Consider the following 18,419-nt stretch of genomic DNA (forward strand, 5'->3'; position numbering starts at 1 on the left):
TTGATGTCTTTCAAATAACATTTTAGGATTTAATTTGGAATTGTTGTAAACAGGAAAGCTGTTAAATATTTTATAAATTCTTTACTTAAAAGTTTTTAATGTTCAGACAACAATAAGAAAAATGGCAGCAACTGAACTCCATAAGCATAAATTTTTACTTAATTTTGTTAAGTAGACATTGCAAAATAACTTTTATTAGTGCCTTCTTTCTTTATGTCTGTCCGTCCCTTTATTCATCATCCCCCATTTATCTGAGCTAAGGTCCCTAATGTGCAGAAGAAATAAGGAATCTCATTTTGGGGGATCCGAAGGAGTTTTCAGGTAAGAAGAGAAATATAGTCTCTACAAATGAGCTTTCGGTCTCTCCAGGAATATCTTCTCAGTAGGATGTGAATGAAAAACCTCCAAGGCAGCAAAGAATCATCCTTGCAATTTTACACAAAATTCCCACTTATTGCGCTCCATGTAGATGAGCAGCGGCTCATTTAGCCCTTGCATCCATAGTTGCCGACAACCGCACAAAGGTTTTTTTTTTTTTTTTTCTAAGCAAAAAAATTATACTTGAATTGTATTTTCAAAATGTACTTCTGATAGTAATTCTCCATATCGACTCAGATGAGAAACCATTTAGTGTAAAGTAGAGGTCTTCAACAGGGGGTCCGCGACCCCAAGGGAGTCCACGAAGGTACTGCATGGGGGTCGCGAAAGTTTTGGTTTATTAGACTTTTTTTTTAATATTCCCCCCTACAACTTTTTTCACTAATTGAAATGTATTTCAATACACTTTAACATTAATTCAACAGACTGTAGTATACAGATAAATGGAGGCAGAAGATGTCTTTCAGTCATCGATGCACACATTCAGTGACACACAGGAGCTCTTTCAAGCTGGGCATCATTTCATTCACAACACCTGTCCCATCAACAAGGAATCAGAATCAGAAAAACTTTATTAATCCCAGGGAAAAATTACTTTCGTTACATGACTCCATCTGTAATAGAGTGATTAAAAGACCAGTTTGATATAACACAATTCATACAATATATATAATTTGGGAGTCCACACTCCATCTCGCCATCAGTTTGAGGGTCCTTGGCCTGGAAAACGTTGAAGACCCATGGTGTAAAGTATCTATGCTGACTTTAAAATACGTATCTGAAAAACAAATTAAAATATCATACATCGAGCAAAATGAACAAAAATCTTGATCTTACACCAATTTGCTGCGGCATTAGAAAAAATCCTTATCTAAATTATCTTTCTTTTCGACTCTTTAGACTGTGTCTGTTTTAACATATTTTAACAAAAACAGCTAGAATATAGTACTTAAAAAAATCCAATGCCCTCTCATGTAACAGACCTATTCTAAAACCAACTTATCTATACAAGGAGCCCCATAATGACAGGGATAAAACTTGTCTTCTGACATTTTTGTAATTCCGTGAAATATGTAATCATTTAAACATGGTGGGTTAATTTGTATTCATGCCCTTTTCTTGGACTTTACACAGTAAGGTCAGGTGCATTTCATTTTTACTGCTAATCCTCTAGATTGCTACTGCAGCTTGATTGCAGTCTTTCTGTTTTGAATTTCCCTGATTGGACACGATGGAAGGTAAATCGCTTTTCTATATAGGGGCTCAGAGGTAACAGAGTATATCGGAGCAAAAACCATGCAATGAAATTGACAGGAGTCGTCTGCAGACCTCGGAAAGTGAACTGTGTCAAAATGCAGTTCTGGAGAAAGAAACAGAACAGTTAGTAGCAGAGGAAATCAAGACTAGCACTGTAGCCTCTGTGATTTAAAATGGAACAAGATGTGAAACACTAGGACTCAAATCCTTGATTTGGGCAGCAGACCAGACTGAGTAAACAGGGAAGAAGGGCTTTCAGAGCAGAGAAAAAAGGGTCCAATGGTCAAGAGGAAACATTTTAAAAGTTCAAGCACTTTACACTTAAAAAAAAATCATCTATTTTTGTGAGAAGCCTGGAAGAAGTGCCTCCTCAGATGGAAAATGGCAGCCAGCTAGAATGTTGCCAATGAGGACAAGAGATTCAGACCAGAAAAAAAACATTCTTTGCTCTGATTGAACCTTAAGCCCCTTTTCCATTGTCATTCATAAGCTTTAGGCTTTTAAGAGCCCAGGTAACAATTTTATACACATTTACTGTCACTGTCCTGTGGCTGTGGTCCTACTACAGCCCTGGTCATTTCTAGCTCTCTGCAGCACCTTGTTCTACCAGCAGCGGCAGCAACCAATTAACATGCGTGTACAAATATTACAGACCTTTAGTTTCTTCACAAACTAAGTTTCAATATGTTTTTAAGCCAGAAAGTACACCTCAAAACTTTATCTGTAATTTTATCAAGAAATAGCAGACTTTTAAATCTTGTTTTTTTTTAATGAATCAGTGAGCGGTTATATAGGAACTCTGCCCAGATGGAAGTTCATAAAAAAAATTAGATGTCAAATAATGACACTTTTTATGCTTAGGGATTTACTTAAAGCTGGTTGAAATAAAGAGAAAACCAGTTGTATTTTCTCATTAATGTCATCCATTGGGCTGAAGGTGCAGTGAAGTTTCTCTTATGCTGAATGTTCAGGAGCTTCAAAGTAATGGTAAAGCATTCTGATGAAATTCCCCAGCATTCATGTTGCAGAGAAAATAAAAATCTTGGAGCTTTAATTGCCGGGGCTTTTAGCAGCTAAGTTGACTTTTGCAGTAAGGTAACAGCATTGAAATCTTTAGAGAATATTACAGAAACCTTTCTGCTCTAGACCTTAGCAGGTTATTACTCATTTTTCTGTATAGTAATTACCCTTTGCACACAGCGGAAATACTGTCAGTATTGGCTTTCAGAGTACTAAAATGAGATCATACCAACCATCTACCAACCATGTCTATTCAACCTGACTGGGCATCAAACAATCTACAGGGAAAAACATGCCAAATGAAGTTGTGACAAGCTTGACAATCTTGGCTGTAAAATGACATACCCAAGTAAATTTCAGCCTTATGACACTCTACTTCATTAAGCTTTTGGCAATGGAATAAATTGCATATCTTTCTAGAATAACAACCAAAAAAAACTCTTCCTTGTCATAATGAAGTATTATGTTAAGATCTTTGAAAAAAGCAATTTCAAATTAGTCCTACAGAAGTACAGTATATACACCAGAAAATGGGGAAGTAAAAAGCTTTTATTGTGGTGGTAGACAAGCATAATTACAACATCAGTTCATCTAGGAAAACATATTTTTTCTCCGTCTAGAAAGGAGTTTAGCATAAAAAAATGTAAAAATTAAAAATTCATCCCCTAACCTAACTGCATGTTTTACTTTTTGGGCTTTGGTTACATAGAAAAAAAAGAAGAATAGAACTCTGGCTAGTCTCTGAGCTTGCTCTTTTAGTTTTGAGATTCTAAGTGTTTGCTTTCATTTATCCTTCAGCTTTGTCATTTGGCAAACCTACAGCCTCCTTAGCATCTTAACATTTTCAGGTGCTTTGTCATCCCTGGTTCTATCGTCACTACATCTTCTTTATACTAAGCCTTCCTTTACTGAGGCATTTTCTTAAGCATCATCATCATCATCATCATCATCATCATCATCATCATCATCATCATCATCATCATCATCATCATCATCATCATCATCATCATCATCATATATATATATAATATATCAAGGAATGCATGATATTTTAAAATATGGATAATTTATTGCAGTATTCTACTTAAATAAAATGGATGCTGAAACCAAAGGAGCAGTCCCACTTTGCCAGCAAATATAATTTAAACTGCCTCAAAATGCAACTGGCACTGCTTTTTGCATCTTGTTGTGTTGCTCTTGCAAAGAGATGAAGACTTATCCTTGGTATACCTCTTCTCATGACGGCTTGGACAATCTTCAGCGCCAGTTTATCATGAAAAATTTTCTTTGGTAAAGGTATGAGAACATGCTCTCTTTTTTTTTGTCATAAATGTAGAAATCCACCAATAAATATGGGAAATTAACTTGTTTCTATTAATCAATAACAGCAAAATCACTGTGAGCATAGCAATTGATTAACATTTGACTTAGACTTAGACAGATTTATTTGTCATTTTGTTTACACAAGTGTAAAAAAAATAATAAATAAATAAAATAAAATTTACTTGATACATGAATTAATCATATTAAATTGGGAATTATTGATTTTAAGCATAATACGTTGTACACTAATCCTGTAATTCAGTTTCATCTTGAGGTAAACTGCTTTCATTATATACTCCTGCAAAAAAGGGTTTATTGAATTACACTCAGTAATTGCAGGAGTCTGACTTTGTGCAGTGGGCAATTCATTTGGTGTTTGTCATAATTCCTTTAGAACCCAGGTTTGTCTCAGCAGTGCTGTAACTAAACTCCTCAGCAGCTGAAGCTCAGGGTTTGCCAGCAGTTAAACAGGACTGTATGCACTATGACTTTCTGCAGCCTCCTCCCAGGAGCCCACAAGGGTACAACCACTGGGACGCCACAGGAGGGATGTAATCACTACCATTACGCTCCAGGTGCTGCTGAAATAAAAGATGGAAACAAGCCTCTGGTGGTGTTGCCATGGATCAGAATCCAATTAAACACTGTTTAGCTTGACACAAACTGCCAGTCGTAGCCTGTTGACTCATGAAATTAATGTATTGTCATGGCACAATGAAACTGTTGCCACAGAGAGTGATGCGTGACCTGAACCAGTAACTATTTGAATCACCGGTGCTTTATGCTTGGATCACAGAGATTTCCTTTTGCAACTTAAGTCTTGGACAGAGAGAACAGTGTTGCACTTAAAATCACATCACGACAATTTTCACAGTGAAATTTAAGAGGTCATCTGTTTGTTTAGAACTGCACATTAACAACCATCGTGTCACTGCGCCCAAATCCAGAGCTACATTTATCCCCAAGGCAATTTATGCATACATAAAAAAAACAAGCAGCAGTTAAGGCTTTTCCACATTCCTTGGGAACGAGGTAATGGATATTTGGAAATGCCCAGCAGAGGTAACAAATGAGAGGTGTAAAGTTAAATGTCCTGTGAAATCATCTGGAGATCTGAAACAAGCTGCTTTTACAGCCTGTGGGAGGTTTCCGCAGACAATTATCTGGAGCGCACCGAGCCTTCAGCTCAGTGTGACTACAGGTCAGTATCACAGCTCTGCTCGCTTACAGATGTTTCTAGTAAGTCAGAAGCAGGGAGGACAGAGACGTCCCCTGGGTCACTGCTACGGTGCTTCCTTAGAGTGATGTTAGCACAGCGGTCTTCTTGCATGTTCACTCCGAACAAGAGTTCAGTTTGTGTGGCTTAATGCGGGATGCTAGAGTGGAAGCAGAGCGTCAAAACCACTTTGGATCAAATTAATGCAGCCAGGTGTGGACCTGCAGTTGGGGCTCAGGTGACACCTGCTACTTACCTTTAATTAGAGCTCAAACAGCTGTTTCAGAGTCAGAGGCTCCATGGGAGCACTTGATACTGGTCACATCCTATTATAGCTGTAACCTTTGGGTAATACTGATACATGAATCAATAGCAGGCAGCATGGAAATAAATTGTTTCTCCTCATGTGGGAAGTAAAATAGTGTTAATGTTGATGAGCGTGTTTGCCAGCTTGAATCGTCCCATGCTTCCATGTCTCCCTCAGCGCATTTATAAGGGGAGTGTGGCACTTCTGCTGAAAACGATTTTCTCCTGACAAATATGACTCACTTGCTAAGTAAGGTGAGGATAAAAGTGGAGGCAGTCTTCACCTCGTTATTCTAGCACTGTGAAGAATCTTCAGTGGGCTGCGAGCTCTGAGGGTAGTTTAGGGAGCTTTGATCTTTCTTGGATGCAGTAATAAGCATGGCACAGATGAAGAGAGAGTATCATCCTGAAATATGATTTCCCTTTGGTTCCTTAACCGGGCTAAAAAGAGGTGGGTGGTCAGCTCTGAGGGCTCTGCGGGAGGCGCGTGGCTTCTGACAAGGTGCTCATGTCAGCGAGCATACGCAACCGTGGGAGCCGAACAAAGTGATATTGCTCCAAATGTCCTTTGACCCTGTGGCCATTCAAACTGTGCTTGCAAGCCTGTGCATCTACAAGTCATAAGGTGAAGGCTCTGTTAAAGAAACTAAGGAGAACACAACCTTTAACATCAAGACTTTACAGCTCTTACATTTCACACTTAAAAGTTTAGCGATACTGGTTTGGTGATAGCATTCATTCTTTTATGTTTTTCTTTCCACGTTGGTCAGGCATGTATTCATGGGTCAATGCTATAAAAAGGGTTTCTTCCTCTCCAGCAGAGAGCAGTATTGAGGCAGCAAAGACGTTTTCCTATCACTTCCTTTGCAATTTAGTATGCAAAGGGGAAATTCAGATAGTTGTCATGCTTTCTTTGTTGAAAGACTCCAAAGGCTTTTCATCAGGTCAGATATATAAATGACATCCTCAACATCACAGAGCTGCGCTGTAAAGGGGAGATTAAGACTTCAAAACCCTGTGAAGACATAGAAATTCATTTTAGCTATGAACACTAAAAGGCTCCAAAAGTTGTTTTTTGTTTGTTTTTTAAAAAGGGGTAATAGAAGCTTAGTGCTGTTATTAATACCTCTTCAAATGTGATTAGTGGGATTAAAGGCATGTATTACGATAAATTTCATAGTGTTTTTTGTGGTTGATCAACATAAATATAGCAATTTTTTTAAGTTAAAAATATCATGATTTGTTTTATTTTTTAGAAAAAAAAGATATTTTTGATGTATTCTTACTGCTAATCAAAGCTCAATCAAACTTCACTTCAAAGTGATTCTAATTGTCAACTAGAAATTGGTTGTATTCTGATGTCATATCCAAAAAAGCTGCTCTATGAAGATATCAGAGATTTTTTCAAGAACTTTGTTTAACAAATAGCCTCTTGGACTCCTAACCCACAGTAGTACAGGTCAGTTGAAGATAATTTTTTATCAGTTTGGTTATTTAACAATATCCAATGTTTGAACATAACAGAGGATTCTGTTCAATCCATCATCTCACAATACAGAGAATATGGCCAAATTAACCAGAGAATCAGTCTGTTGGCTCATAGTAACTAAAGGAGCTGTAAAGATGCATTTTCAGCCAATATTTTTACAGAACAGTTGTATTCCATAAATCTGGCTATTTTGAAGGGCTAAGATTGTGGAACTACTGAAAAATATCAAGAGAAATAGCCTCTGCAAACCATATAAGCCAACATGTCTGAATAAGATGGTGCTTCGATGTGATTGAGAGGGCAGTAGTGTTAGAGCTCAGCTTTAAATGTTTTGGCTTGCAAAAAAAATGCTTCAGGCCCGATCTTCCAAAGAAGGAACTCTAAATTGTCTTGCAAAAAAGAAAACAAAAAAAGCCTTATGTGATCAATGTAAGGGCATGTAGTGGGGTGATGTACAAAGATTGTGTCGGCAAAATTTTATATGTATAGACAGGTTCAGTCTGAACTGAACTTGTCAACTTTCACAAATTGTGTGGCAGTTTAGGAATGACCATAAAAGAAAGCTAGTGCCTAAGTTATGGAGTTAGAGGTAATAATTAATTGGAAAATAACAACAGAGGGCAATGGTTTACCTTTTAGAAGGACAACAATGTTATACAGAGATAGTTTTACAACTGCTAAAAAGTTCTGGACATAAACCTGAATAAACATCATTTGCAGGACTGAATAGTTAAATTCACATATGTGCTGCATTCTGTCAGACTGAGCTTGAGATGTTTTGAAAAGAGAGCTGTTCAACCTTTTAAACTTGTAGCTGTATCTGCAAACGTAGATGATTTTAAGGACATGGAGTGTTAATACATACAGCACTTTTTGAGTTTTTATTTCTAAAAGGTTTTGATAACCTTGTGTCTTTTTTTATGTTCCTCTTTCAAGATAAAAAGACTATTAAATATGGTGCAAAATATGACGAAGGTCTAGGAGTTCTAGGAATACTTATGCAAGTAACTGTATTTGTCATCAGTAATTGATTTTCTAAGTGATTTATAGAGGAATTAGAGTCAATTTGAACATAAGGAAAACATTGCAAGTTGAGTTTAAGACTTCTGCTGCAAGTATAGAAAACATCTTTGCTCTTTTCCTGAAGTAAACACACACCCTTATACAAGAGCACACACATACCTTCTGGTTGTTTGTGAACAAATAAACACTGTGGGTGTGTGACCTTGGAACACATTACCAACTTCAAACTGGGTCAGCAGTCACCTTTACCTGTGAAGAGGAGTCTGTTCTTCATTTGTGCACACGTCAAAAGCATCCACAGATATGGGAGCGTAAATGTTCAAACTTGTTTGCAGCCAAGGAAAGAAAATGGTTCATTTTTGTGGCACCTGTGACCCGGCTCTCCTTTTTGGTTAAAAAAACAACTGCCTCCGTAAATAAGTAGGAGTAGAGGAGCACACCTTGTTGCAGATTCAGTGGCAGGGTTTTTGTTTTTGTTTTTGTCTCTGGTGGTGGTGTGAAGAGAGCTGCCAAAATGCCAGCACATGGTATTGATTTAGAAAACATGTGGTGCTGATTGATGATTATCTCTCTGGCTCTTGTGCCAGCATAAGCTTTGATGCTGTATAGTTCATGTCAATGTTTTAAATTGTTCTTTTCAAGCAGCATCATCCTCAAAAAACCCCATATATTGCTGTTGAAAAAACTCACAAAAAGAAGAGCAAAGCGATTCCGTTCTGCAGCCACCTGCCTCTCTGATGAACAAATACGCAGACGGACACATCGCAGAACATGCCCTGGGGCTTTTATCACAACCAGCTGTCAAATGGGTGCTGATCCATCATCCAGGCTCTGTGTTCACATTTTGACACTTTGACCTCTTTGAATAAATCTTTGATTTATCTGTTGGAGTCAGGTGTCCAAAGCCTTGGTGCTGATTTTCAATTTTGTGTCCCCTTCTAAAGTGCACATTTCTGTTTTTCTCTCAGAGTGGGCAGATGCCAGCCCTCATGTTTATTGTCTCACTGAGAAATGATGCAGCATCTACAGACATAATGTTCCCTATATTTTCTGTTTCATTTTTTCCCTCCACCAGCCTCAGTTAACCAACATATTTCCTATTACAAAATTGTCCTCTCCTTTTTTACTCCTAATCAAAAATAAATTATGATCTATTCCCAATTTCCTGCTACCTAAAAGGCAACAATACTGCGTTGTTGGTAACCTTGGAAACTGTATCCTTGTTTGAAATGGCCATAGCAGACCCTTTTAACTGTTGACAACTTTCATGATTTATATTTTGAGGGAGGAAATGTGGTAAATCAACTTTGCACGGACTGAAAAAAAAAAGCATGGGGAATATCTAATAAATTGTTCAAAAGAGGCTCTTGCATGGTTACATTCAACTAATTTCTCAGTAAAAGGACATCAATGAAATGTCTAAAACAGCAGCAAGGACACTGTTGAATTGGCTAAAGGATTTTTGCATCACACATTTTTTTATCGTATTTCAGTTATTCTTATATTTCTTATACTGAATTCAACAGATTTTTTTTCCAATTTTATATTTATAGTCCAAAATTTTAATGTTGTTTTTTTTTGTATCCTTCAAATCAACCTTTAAGGGGTTAACTAATTCAATGTCTTCCCAACTTTCTAAAAAATGCTTTTGTGCTAGCCTATTGGTAATCATTTCTTCATTAAACATGTTTTGTTTCATTAACACAACCCCAACTAAGTAAAGATAGTTTAGTCACTGTACACAGATCAATAGTGCACTCTGTGCACTAATCTATAAAAGAAGTTAAAATATGAGTGGGAAGATCCTTTGATTCTCTGTCTGGCCGCAGAAAACATATCCTGTTTCCATATTTTCTGCCACTGAAAGACTGAGATGAATCATTTGCTTGTAGGATGTGAGAGATTTGGCAGTTCTCTGACTGCAGGCGAACTTGGCAAGCTTTATGTTTTAGATTGGATAGACTGGAAGCTCAAACTCAAGCCTCTCCCTTGATATACTCCCTCTAATCTTGATGGTAGTGCTAAGTAAAGGCAATATTTGGATTCAGAATAACGATTTATGCTAGAGAGTGGCCTGTGTGACATTATCAATTAAATATTACCTCACCACTTAAAACAGAAAGGTTACTTCTCCTCCAAAACAACCAAAACAAACCCCAAAAAACAAAAAACAAACCTGGTCACTCATAACGAACAAAAGAAAAAAAAAGTGAGCCTAAGGTAGTTAATAGGTAGTTAGTTTTTGGCCTGGGTATGCCATGATTTCCCCACAATAAACTGGAGTATCTTAGTGATTAAAAGGTTGCATAAAATAGATATTTCTTTGAAATACACAAAATGTTGCATTAAAGTTTAAAGGAGTTAATTCTCCATATTTAACTATTTTTCCCCAAATCCTTTGTGTTTTTTCTAATAAATTCAAACCTTCTCTCTTGTTATGCAGTTATGTAAAAACTACCATTTAAAACACAATTTAAGAGAGCCACACCAAAATATGTGTCTTCTTATATTTCTTTCTTGTTATCTGCCAAATCACTAGATTTTATTATTATTATATTTTTAATGAATGTACAAAAAGCAGCACTACACTATTATTGTAAATGTGCTTAGCACATTGAACATCACCTACTCAGCACATTCATCACTCAGCTTGACTGTTCCTGCTGTGTGCAATGATTTAGAGCTTAGAGCATTGTTGTTTTCGGTTTAACTTAAGGTTTCACTGCCTTCATATCCTCATGTTTTTTTTTACAGGTATCAAAGCTTAAGGCTTTTAAAGAATATGGTTCCATAAAGTGCTTCAATTATGCTTTAAATTAATTTTATGATATATCATTACAATCCATATGAGAGTTTTAGCAATGCAGTACTGCCCCACCCCTCCTTGTTGCCAAGCGCTAATTGTTAAGTGGCTGGAAAATGGCCATTAAATTTTTTCTTTACACTGATAGAAAATAGAAAACTTGGAGAGTCATTGTCCTCAGAAAAAAAAAGGATTGCAAGCATTCAGTTATATTCCTGTTTCTTAAGAATAGCTGACAATCTATCTTCACTGTACCTGTAAATCAACTGGCTACCTGAACATATAGCCTGACTAATTAGGAAGCTAATATAACTTGTCATTTCAATTTTAAGGGGGCAAATTCCACTTTTTTCATAATGCCTGAAGAGGATTTCCAGACCTGATAATTCAGCAAACAAAAGAAGTAAGCATTTAATAGGTTTATTAAAAGGTAACCTGCTGTGCAGGCACTGTGATGTTTTTGCCAATAGTGTTGTTTTGTTTACATCCTGCTCTGATCCTGTCAGCTTGTCCACTCCCTCACTCCACCTGTTCCAGCTACGCTTCCTCTCATCAGCACTCATGGATCCCACCTGCATTCCAGTCACTATTAATTGAGGCCTTTGGCGAGTAAATGTCTAGTGTTCCTTGCCTGCCCTGCTAACTGATCCTGGATTACCCTGCTGTACCTTATTCCTGATTGTTCTCACATCTGCTTCTTTTTTCTAGTCCTCAACCCTAGTTCTGTGCCTTGGTCTCTAACGCCTGCTAAAGGCGTGGGGGTGGGAATGGAGGGCTGATATTACACAGGCGCACAGGTACGATTGCATGTGTGATTGATTCAAGAGCCAATCATTTATCCTGGAGCTCATACCTACGCATGGCGATCCTTAACCATCCACTGTGAGACTTACCTGTCCACCCTCATCGTTACAATCCTTTTGGTCCCGTCACACCCTTTCCAGGTCCCTGAAGCTGCCTTTGTACTGAGTGTGCCAATTTTCCTCCATTCAACTCTCCCTGATGATTCATAGGTTCTCCATCCAAGTAAGCTAACTACAAGATTCAAACCTGCAGCTCCACGCTCTAATTACTCACCTGAATTTCTCCACAAAGATGGTCTCCTGGGTTCCATTCCCATCTCTCTGAATCACCTGTGATTATTTGTTTATGTAAATAAACCTTTAAAAGGATGTCTCTATGCTTGCTCAACAACTGACAGGAAGCATCCTGCTTCTTCTTCTTAGCTCCTTTCTTATTTCCTGCACACATCACTATGAATAGCACTTATTGTTATTGCTGATGCACTTCCATTTTGACTTAAAAGTATAGTGGAGGATTTTCGCGGATTTTCGCCCTCTCCACTTTTAGAAAAAATGCATATGCACAACCTTGTACCCACTCCTGAGAGGGAACGTCTATTAAACGCCTGCAAGAGCATGCATGAGCCCATTACTCCTCATGCACGCTCTGTTTACAAGTTGCTGTTTGCATCGCTCATACAAGCTTACTTTCTAAAAGAGGATTTGCAATTTTTCCACTATGTCAGACTCACCACTGGTAAGAGAAAATGGGAATGAGCACATAGGACAACCTTATGTAAACATATCACCAGAAGGATTGACAATTAAGAGGACCACTTATTTTGATGATCCATCCGGAAAAAGAAAATCCTCCACTGTACCTTTAAGTGTCCTTCATTATTTCGTAGAAGCCAGGGACTTGCTCTTGTTCTTTCCCCAAATAACACACGTACAGAAAGCTGACGTGTAGAGGTGTGGCAGATTTTTTCCAGACTTGCCGCCTGCTTGCGACCACGCTCCAGCTTCATTCTGGGTTTCTGCAATAAATGTTTTTTAACACCCTCTATTTTCTTAAAAGAGGCTTTGGTAAGGTTTCTAATGATACTGCCACCTGTGGCCAAAATACAGATCCTCAGCACTCTTCTGCTCATTCTCCTAGATCATGCTTTTTTCTTTTTTCCCCGTACATGAAGTTGCCATTGGTGTCTCAGTTGAGCTGGATGCTGTATTCACAATATCCATTTTGAATAAAATGCTTCGATTGTTTGTGAGTTTGAACCCATTTAACATGGACGCTCCTATTGTCACATCTGCCAAACAGCGTGGGATATTCCAGCAAAAAGCTAATTCCTGAAATTTGATGTCATTCTGCTCATTCAATGCTGTTTTAATTGTAAAGAGGCAAATAAAAACGCTATTATTAAGATATTTTCAAAAAAATCTTACATAGTGTCTCTTTAAATTAATGCGATACATTATTTATTTGGCTTTGTTTTCCTTGTTTTTGTTGCTTGTCATAAAGTATAGCAGTAACAGTTGTTTATTTTAGTAATTGGGTTACTTAATAACTTGTCAATAGTCCTCTAATTTATGGAATGTGAATAAAAATCAGATTTGTCTATTTTAACGAATGAGTTCGTGCTCTCTTTCATTAAAACTCTATTTGTTTAAGTTTATATACAAAGGAAATTGTTATGAGGTTACTCTTTAACATCATTTGTCACATAGTGGAAAGCTTCACTTTTTAGGTTGCCGGGTAGATCAGTCCACCAGAGATTTCACATCTAGGCTGACTTCTCTCATGACTGCTGGAGGTCACCTATTTTTACAGCGTTCCTACAGGTCGTATTATCAGCTTCAACAGGGAGCTTTTGGGGCTGGTGTTCTAAAATGGGATCTGTTAAGTTCTGTTTGAGATGTTACAAATAAACCCTTAAATACACTCTGTATACTGCCTTATGCTAATTAGTAAACTTGAGCTTATAATTATTTATTATATAAGAAAAATTAAATAATGCTTCTGCTTTAAAGGTTGAAAGTTATTACAGTGTTCTCTTCGCAATATGTGAAAGAGCTAATTAACTCAACAGGATCATAAGGTTAATACGACTCACATGCTTTCTTGAAGCTTAGGTAAAAGGCCAGTTATTTTTTGTGTAAGACTTTTATTCACTCTAAAGCTCACTAAAAGTCAAGCCTTACTTGGTAACAATCAAGCTGGATATGAACTAAACAATGATAAACATAATCGATTAAGATGGCGTATATGGTGTAATATACTGTAACTTGTAATTTAGAAGCTCATAGAAGTACTTTAAATATCTGCACTCTAGAAAGAATGTTCAAGTTTTAAGAGTAGTATGGCAAACTGTACAGGGCATTGTCACAGAATAAGAACATTTGTTATATCATAACAAATTAAATATCTATCATGTGAAGAAAATGAATATCTAGAGACCTTTGATAATGTATAAGTAATGAATGTAGGTGTCAAGTAACAAAGTATAAATACTTTGTTACCTTACTTAAGTAGAAATTTGGGCTATCTATACACCACTGGTGTTTTATTTTTTACACAACTTTTTACTACTACTCCTTACATTTTTTTAGCTATTATTTCTACTTTCCACTCCTTACATTTTACAAATAGACTTGTTAGTTTTGTTTGATTTAAGCTCATTTTTGTTATAGCCCGTTAGTATCTAAAAAAAAAAAAAAATTTGTTTCATCCAGAAAATTTATTTCTTTGTGGTTGGACTAGGTACTGCACCAACTTATTCTTCGCCACATACCAAAATAAGTACTTTTTCAAGATGAAACTAATTAAATTAGTCGCTGTTGCCATTAGTTATAAAGTTAAAAAAGCTAAGTATAAGGAAGTTATTGTTGATAAGCTAGTGTAGTAAAACATCTGTTCTCAACATTTTTTCCTGAATTACTTTTACTTTTACACTTTAAGTAGTTTTAAAATGGTACTTTTACACTTTTACTTGAGTAAAATGCTTAAGTTGATACCCTAAATTCTACAAAAGTGTTTTTAAACAGTAGGATTTATAAATTCTACTTGAGTAATAAACATAATACTTCTGACACCTATGTTTATGCTGTACATCAGTTAAATAACCTCTGACAAGTGATATACTTAAACATTTTAAATGTAAAACATCTAGTAGTTCACAGGAAGACATTATAGCTAAAAATGTATTGATTATCTGGGGCTCTTTAGGGTGGCTTTTGAAAGATGTTCTTGCCAAGGGAGAACTATAGTACAGCAATTTTCAGTCAGCTGAAAGAAGCCACATATGAGCAAGGTGCTTAAATATATGAATCCCCTGTCCATTGGGTTTTGTTAAATGTACATCCATATCATGCCCTTTAACAAGCTTTTGGCATTATTTTGACTGAACAATTCAACCCTACAGAAATGGTAGTTAATTCAAACAGGCTTCCTGGACTTTCAGTAGACACCAAATATCTTCAGTAAAGTTCTGTCAGGGATTTGAGAAGATTTATCCATGGTTTATCCGTTCAATATTAGTTTAGATTTTTGTCCAGCCAGAACATGAAATTGCATCTCAATTGTCTGATCAAATCATCCTTTTTGGCTGCAAAAAAGGAAGCATGGTGCAGATTAAGAAAAAAAAAAGCACCTGCAGCAGCTTTTGCAGCTGCCTATAAGGACAAACAATATGCTACCTGAAGAAAAGTTTTATACTAGGTCAGACATGACAGAGATTGAGTTGTGTGGCCAGTTTGTTTGGACGAGTGTTCCAAAAGTGTCAAATATTTTGTTGTCATGCTGAAGATCCTAAAAAGGTTGGTTTCTCAAAGTTGAAATCCAGATGCAGTTTTCAATCTAGAACTATGTCAGAAGCTCACTAATTGGAACAATACTGACTATATGGTATTATCTGCCACTTGCTGGGGGAAATTAATGGAAATTTTGTCCAGCTATCTTATATTTATTGCCACCAGTAGGGGTGATAAATATGTTATTTAATAAGATAATATTTGGACTTTCATATATTGTTTGTTAACCCATGCCCTACTGGCTGTGTTTTAGAAACACATGGAAGTTTTGATTGTTTAAATTCTTGTTCAACCGGTTATTTCGGCGGTTAAAATTTCCCCCCACTTTCCTTTCAAATTTTGGGGGTTTTTGAAAAAAAACTCATCTAAAGTTAAACATATTTCAGTTAAACAATATTGACTCAATAAATTAAAGTCAACTAATTTAAGCTACCATGTATACAAAGAAGAAGGAAAATATGTTTGAAAACCAGATTCAAAAAAATTATGCAATGTTATTAAATTTTATTTTGGATTTTTTGTTTGTTCCCTAGTTTTTCTGAAGTTCATATTAAGCTTTAGAATAGAGAAGAAATTGGATTTAAATAACTTTAAACAATGCATGATTTTTGTGCCAGATGGGCACGTTGTAATATTTTAGAAAATGCTAGGATTTTACCACTCAACAATTTCTTAGGTTTAAAACACAATTTAAAGCCCAGCTAATATCCACAGAATGCCAACTGTATGGATAAAAACACAATATTAAACTCAGAGGGAAAAGAGCCAGAATTAATATGATTGAAAGGCAACCGCAGCTCAAATAACCGTGCACTGCATCCCAGACATGTACTAGGCCATATCTGAATGCACAGCTCATCAAACCCTGAAGCAAATTGGCTACAACAGAAGAGAAGCACACTGAAAGCCACTCCTGTCAACTAAGAGCAGAAGACTGAGGCTACAGTTCATACAGGCTTAACCAATTTCACAATAACAGATAAGAAAATGTTGTCTGGTCTGAAGAGTCCCTGTTTCTACTGCATGGAAGTGTCAAAATGTAATGTAAACAATGTGAAAGCATGCATTCTATCCTGCCATGCATTAATGGTGCATTGTTTCTCCAAAGGACCCCAATCTCCCACTTCGTTATACACTATGGGTTCCTTAGTAACAACCAAGTATCATTTAAATCAGGACCTCCCTGAGAATTGCTGCCTTTGTCCATTCACTTTTCGCCTTAGTGAACCAATGTTTTGTTGCCTTCTTCCAGATTATCAATGTAACATGTCACAAAGTTTAGAAAATCTAAGATTATTTCCATGAAAATGACTGTACTTAGATGGCCTTCACAGTCACCTGACTTCAGTGAGCTCCTTTGGGATTTTGTTGAATGGGAGATTTGTGTCAGCATGGATCAAACACTCTTCTGACAATTCATAAACTAAAAACCTAACAGATATCAATTTTTTTTTGAATGCAAAGGTTTTGCCCATCTGATGTTTGAAAGATGAATCTTATCAAGTATCTGGTCAATGTATATTTCTAATTCAGACAAATGTGAATTGAGAAAAATGCAGGTTAAATTTCAACATATGCATCCAGTTTGCAACATCTTTAACCACTTGGTTTAAGCTGAATGTTCTATAACTATTCTGCCAGCTGGGAAACAAAGACAAAAATTACCATGGCACTTGTCCTGATTTCTACAGTATTTACACTGTTAAACACATATTTTAGTCCTGCTCACCCTTATTTTTTTTACCAGACAACAGCTTGCTATGAAAAAAATAAAAACAACCTTTAGACAGTGTTCTAAACGCAACAAGTCCACAGTCTCAGTCAGGTGTTTCTCTGCTTCTCCTTTAATTTATAAGCTTTATATTGTAACCCTACAATTCATTTTTGTTCCTGAGTACCCTACACAGGGGCATTATTACCTCTCTAGCTGTATGATGGAAATATTTCTTTTGCAACTTAAGACCCCTTCATGCTTTCATTACAACACAACTATATATCTTCCCTGTGTCTTGGTGGTGCAATGGGAGTGCAGCAGCTATCTGGGGAGGCATACAGACATACAACACTATATCATTTGAAGCAACCTATCAGCACCAGCCTCACCTTTTTAATTCAGATTTAGGAGGAGAAACAAGGTGGTTGTTCTCATCATGCAGTCCCCCTCACGCTGCGCCTACAGAACAAAAGAGACCATGGAGAGTCTACTCCAAGAGACAAATGAATCTTCACTGACAAGGCTCCTCCCTCAATGGTGTTTCAACCTTTGTAAAGGCCTTGATCAATTTCTCAAAGCAGCCCTCAATTAAAGTGGTGATTCCCATTGATGCTGCTTCCTATCATCATCTGGATTACTATACACTGCAAATTCAGGCAAAATCTCACAGCTGATGTGGGTATAGGATGTGCAGAGGGATTCATCTACAACCACTTTGAGGCTGTGAAGCTGAAAATAAGGTAGCAGAAAGCCTCTCACAAAGACTGATGTGCTTAGGGATGCTGCTAAAGAATTGATTTCGTTATAAATTTAGAAAGAGGGTGCCAATCACCTGTGCTGGCAGCCAAAAACAACCAGTTGGAACAGAGGCTGAAACGAAAGCAGGGCTAAAAGGAGATGTCTGCAGGTTCAGACAGAATACAGATTGGCAGTGGGACGTGTTGGCCCCAGAGCTCCAGAGCAGCATGCCACTGCCTAAAGTCCACTCCAACAGACCGTCGCATGTATCATGGGGACTCTAGTGCGTGAGGCCTGCTGTAATTGGAGCAATCTGTTCTGTTGGCCTGAAGCTGCTGAGGCTGTAACATGTTTGAAGTCATAACCTGGCAAGATGTCTTCTATTTCCCACCACTGGTGAGCTGGTGTGCTGCTTGTTTGAGAAGCTCCGGCCTCTCCATGTCCATCACTGTACCTAAAAGCCCTTTGCTCTCCTGAATTGTCAAATGTCTGCATCATGTTTGAATGCTTAACCTGTTTCAATTCCCTATTTTTAAGAATTAGGTAAATCATTTTAGGAA

The sequence above is a fragment of the Cyprinodon variegatus genome, unplaced genomic scaffold (assembly GCF_000732505.1).
Source record: "Cyprinodon variegatus isolate N-32 unplaced genomic scaffold, C_variegatus-1.0 Scaffold68, whole genome shotgun sequence".
Classification (NCBI taxonomy): domain Eukaryota; kingdom Metazoa; phylum Chordata; class Actinopteri; order Cyprinodontiformes; family Cyprinodontidae; genus Cyprinodon; species Cyprinodon variegatus.